Below are 6,000 nucleotides of genomic sequence, written 5' to 3'. Positions count from 1 at the left end.
GGGGGTTGTGAAAAACGGGGGGGCCCGGGGGAATGGGGCAAAATAAATTGAAATTTTAGGCAGAGCTTACGCCCATACCTCTCAACCCCTAAGAGCAAAACCACTGGACAGAACATATACCATTTGGGGAGCAAATAGGGTCAGAAAGCACATATTCCACTTACAACCTTAGAAAGCTGATAGAATAATAGGTATGCATTAGCATGACTCGGCTGAAGGATTTGGCGTCCTAAACCCATTACTTGTCTGTATTTAATGGTGTCAGTTCCCAGGTATTTGCCAGACAGGTGCAGATTGTAAGAGGAACACATCAATAGTATGAAGCAAACTCTGGGCAGGCCGTGGATTCTGTACAGTCAACCGGCATGCTTATGCCTAATGGGAAGCCATTCCTGATATGGGTCCCACCACAGCACAGTCCAGTTTAAATGGCTAAGTACGGTATGACCATATGTGTTATTGCATAACCCACTGCACAACACTTGCAAACACATGGTCGCAACACCCCACTGTAGGTATGTAAGCCAATGTAATAGGCATCACAAGGTATTATTGTAGTCCTCACCCCCACCCAGGGGTGTGAGTGTCATATGCAAACACCAAATGCAGTGAATTTGCAAGTGTGGTAGAAAGCGGATGTAAGCATGTTTGGCTGCCGGTATGAGTGTATCACACTGGTGAAGCAATGTAGAGGCTAACTGAGTGTAAGAAACTGTATCCGGAGGTTAGGATTGCTTAGCTCCATGAAAACCCGCGCACACCCGCTCACAACTGCTTTAAAGTGCCTTAATCACTCTGTACCCAACAGCTCGTGTTCTGGCCAGCAACAAAATAAACAGCTTCTCCAAGGATAGAACTCAGTACCCTGTATATGACAGTTACAGTAGTTAACCACTACACCATGATAGCAGTACAAATAAAGGAGGTATCAGCAAACTAATCCTCACCACAGGGAAATCAAATCAAGCATGTGAACTGAATCTATGTACAGTGTAATATTCTATAACCTGCCATAGACCATAAATATGTGAATTGGTGTACGGCAGTAAACATAGAGTTGAGGTGTCACTGTAATAATGTTAGGAAGTCCCCAGGACCCCATACAGTGTATGTACATATGAATGACAGATACCAGACACATATATAACTTATAATGAATAAGACATAGCACAGCCTTTTCGAAACCGGCCAATTATGGAAAAGTGTGGGAATCCGGCCCTACTTAAACCGAAGAGGTGGGAATATGGCTCATAACTGGTTGTAGCATCCCCCTGCAGGCAGAATGGCTGGAGTGGGAAAAGGCACTCGCTTTAGAGCGCAGTGCTGGGGCATCCAGGAGTCCAAATTCATGGTATGGCTCATGGTAAAGCACCGTGACAGAAGACTAATGCAGGGCCAGTACCAGGGCTTGTAGTACAAAATGGAGGCCTGGGACAGTCTCTCCCATGACCTCAATAGTGCCACAGGTATCCCCCAGACTGGTGAGAAGGTCACACACCACCATGCAGACCTGAAGTGGTGGAGGGGGGATGTCCTGTAACAGTGGATCCAGGAAGCAAGGCAGATGCAGAATGTCCCATAACTGAGTAAGTACTCCTTCCACTATGTAGTTAATAATTGCCTAGCTTGGGCATACTATGGATAGGTATGGCTAAATATCACTGTACTTCTCTGACAGCTGCAGATGAGCGTTCTGCAAACCAGCAAGCCTATGATGCTAGGCTGCAAAAGATGTGTCACGAGGCAGGTTAGTAAATAGCCTGCATGTACTGTCATAACAAATAAATGTAAGAGCCACAGAAAGTGTTGTACCAGTATACAGATTTGTGTAATATGCTGCAAATAAAGGTGTAACTCCTGCATTTCTTCTGTTTACTCTGCAGTCATATTGTTGTACTGTTGCAGTTATTAAATAGTACTGTAGTAAACAGTGTTACCCACACTGTGGTATGCAGATAAAATGTGTATGAAGTGCTGTATAACAATGTTGGAAGTGCAAACAGGTCAGTCATATTAGACTAAATACATTGTGAAGCCTCACAACAATTGCCTGATACCATAGTGTACAGTGATCTTAACTGTAATGCTTTTGTCACACACAGCAGGGCTTTGGATCCCAGGAACGCCAGTGAGTTGTATGCATAATCATTCCACACAACTGCACACAGTTTGTTAGAATGTTCAGAGAGAAAGCTGTATGCATATATACACTTAACTGTACAGATTATGCTAGAATGTTCAAATAGAAAGTGGTATGCATATTCATACCCCTCAACTGTTCCAATCTGCCCAGTCAACTGTTCCAATCTGCCCAGTACGTCCTGATAAATGGCCCACATCACCTGCCTTTTGCCCTGTTCCTTTGACAAATTAGTGTGATGATCCAAGAAATGTAGGCTGCTGTAAATGACATATAACTGATAGTCAGACTTGTACATAGTCAGAGAATATATATGCAAACATACCTGTCATCCCAGCATCTCACCCTAAGTGTATGACAGCAGTCAGCAGCCTCAAACATGTTGCATTACACCTGCATCTTGTCAAGCCTGTACGTAAGACACAGATCCCGTACATAATAATCTACAAACATACCACTGTACAATATAACGACATTGGGTAGTGTAATAATATATGTAAGGGACAGACCACTGCAGTGACTATGAATGTTGTGAAAACTACAAGGATTTATTAGTTGTTAATTGAACTCTCTCTCTCTCACCCCTACCATATGTGCAAAAATAACCGATTTACACAACTCATTTGGTATGTCTACACTACTAACCTTTGTTGGGACATATGTCCTATTGGTTTATAAATATTCACATCTGTTTCTATGCATGTGCCATGTTAAAATACCCCCATATTGGTGTCCTGTTGCCATCAATGAAACCTGCATGTTGTTGTAATGGCCAATGTTTACCCATATATGCATGTGTTCTGCCAGCTCTGCAACTATTTTATATCTCGTGCCCTGGATAATGGGAATAACTATGCATGCTGTTATAATTAATCGTGAATGCTGCTGACTATTACTAACCCATATCTGCCTTAAACATGCTACAACATAGCTCGTATGGGAAGGCCAATCCCAGCGGACCCAGCTGTCCCACCTCAGCTGGCCATGTCACCGGGCACCAGCACATCTGGGGCCCAGCCTGGGACCTCCTTGTCCGTTGGCCCTGCACCACCTTCGGGTGGAACCACCAAAGGGGATGGGGCTTGGCCCCCCCTGGGAGTGGGAGCGGACAGGAACCTGTCACCCATGGTACGGTCTGGGCCATGGTGCATAGGGAGCTCGACAATGAGATTCGAGACCGCCTATGCCAGCTTGAGGGCCGAGTAGTGCAACTAGAGGGTGATTCTGCACCTCCTACACAGCCAGCACAGCAGTAAAACCCACTATCATGACAGGATGCAGACACAAATACACACACACAACCACACGCAGTCATTTGATGACACAAACACACACACACACAGTTGCCAGTGGTGGGATCAGAACTCCTGCCTATCTATAGATCAGTATTATGGTATTACGCAGTTATGAGAAGCGATACAGACATTACACATTTTGTGGCAGTTAGAATGCCCTTCTAAGATTGAGGACATCAAGAGGGATATTGACAGTTAAGATGTACATAGCTGTAAACCTGCGTTTTTAAAGTAGGAGTCCATTACAACCTGCATGCAAAAACAAGACACATCATCTGCAGGTAAGACATAGGTAGGCCTGAGAGGTATAGTTGTAGCACAACAAGCCCTGAACTGGAGTATGTCCATCTGTGGAATGGACAACTACTATCACTATACAGGGTTACAGTGGCCATGCTCATACACATAGAATCACAGGACTTGTTTGGATGCATTGACTCCAATTACACAAGGTTACAGTGGGCATGCTCATACACTTAGTAGTACAGGGCCGTTTGGGATGCACTATGACTACAACTACACAAGGTTATACTGGGCATGCTCATACACTTAGAAATAAATGGCTTGTTTGGATGCACTGACTGAAATTACACAAGGTGGCAGTGGGTACACTCATACACTTAGTAGCACAGAGCTGTTTGGGATGTACTCCGATTCTAACCGCAGAAGGCCACAGTGTGCATGCTCATAACACATTGTAATGGACTCCTATTGTAAACACACAGGTTTACAACTACGTACATCTTAACTGTCAGTATATATGCACATCATAAAGGTTTACTACCAGATACCTGTATTTGGCCTGTAAATGATATATCTGCATCTGTGCTGTGTGATACACATGCATACATATACATGAAGTACTGCCATATATATGTGAAGTATACACAATGATGCATGTGTGGAAGTGACAGACAATAGTTTAACTGGGACACGCAAGTGGATGCTAACTACAGCATGTGTCACACACATTGCTGCCCTGAAAGGCATACATTGATATCAGGTTGTGGACAGTGGCATTATACTTGGAACAGTGGCATGTTCAAGCATAATATGTGAGCCCCATTGTCTAATGGTACTGAGGTGCAGGTGTCAAGATGACCTCTCCTGGCTGTGTTAGTAGTTGTCATTATTAGCAGGACCGTTCCACTAAGCATATCTGACATTGGTCATCTACACAACATCTGCTGCTGTCTGTCACCTTAGATGCAGCATTTGATACCAAGCACAATACTGCCCCTCACAATGATGTCATGGTACGAGTGGCAACTGCTTGACCAAAGCAATGAGCCAATGTCCTGCTGTAATTATGATGTTGTCCAGTGTCTGTCATTCCGGGATGTCATGACTGAAAGAAGACATGCCTTTGTCACAGAGCACATGCATCCATGATTCAAGGGATTGTGGATAATACCTAGGTCGCATTTACCCATATAGTGGCATTCCAAGGTAAAAGTCCTAAACACAGAAGGAACACCCTGAAACCTAAGACAATTGCATTGGATGCGTATGCTAACCAGTGCTAGATGTGTGGCTTTCAAAATTCATTTGCTCAATGTAGAACCTACAATGGGGAATACTGACATCTGTGCAGTGAGGAACACCTGGCTGAAGGCTCTGTAGTGCACAATAGCACTACCACCATATAACTCAGATCCAGACATGTGGGCCATAACACTGGTATGGACCACTCCAGGTGGTGGTGTCCACATATTCAGAAAGGCTACTCAGAAGTAAAGACCACTACTCCAACATAATTCATCACAGATGAGTCAGGTACAGGTGAGTGGCAAAAGCTGCATTCTAGGTTGTATCCTCATATACATCCACCACCATGTCCTCAGACTACCAACACACATCCATACATGTGGTATGAAATAGTATGGTAGAACACCAAATAACCTTGACTGGTGGACTGCACCTAGCACTACATCAAATGTGCAAAGTACCCATGTACTAACACAGTTGCATAATGTGTTATGCAATGCAGTAATACCACTGTTTGTAACCAGGTCAGTTGTACACATACCATGGTCCCTCGGATGTTGTCAGCATTAATACAGTTGACTGTTGCTGTACACCAGTAAACAGCACCCTCATGGTTGGATATGACCTAGATGTACCTGCCCTGGATATGCACATCCCACACTCATACAACATAAATGAAAATACCATAGCTGTTGTTGTCCTTTGTACATACAGGTGGCTACATTCATTACACACATGCACATGGAAGATAGGTCCATGGCTGCTGAATGCTAACAGTACATATAGTTTGATATATATGTTGACAGAGGTAATATTCCCTCTACTGTTCACACATGACACCTATCATATCATACAACAACCCATGTGGCATATATGTCAGTAGACATGTCCACCAAATGCAATGCCTACAAACATACCCAAATAACAGGATCATAGGACCTACACACCTAGCCCGCATTGACAGACTCAGGGAAATACAGCTATGCTCTGTATATTCCTGAGTAGTTATAGGTGAGATGTCCATGACATGTATAGCCATGTGTGCCCACAGCTCCTACATAAACCCTATATCAGCAA

Source organism: Protopterus annectens, chromosome 3.part1 (genome assembly GCF_019279795.1).
Source record: "Protopterus annectens isolate FY-2018-M chromosome 3.part1, PAN1.0, whole genome shotgun sequence".
In the NCBI taxonomy this organism is placed as follows: domain Eukaryota; kingdom Metazoa; phylum Chordata; order Ceratodontiformes; family Protopteridae; genus Protopterus; species Protopterus annectens.
Note: the sequence above shows the minus strand (reverse complement) of the source record.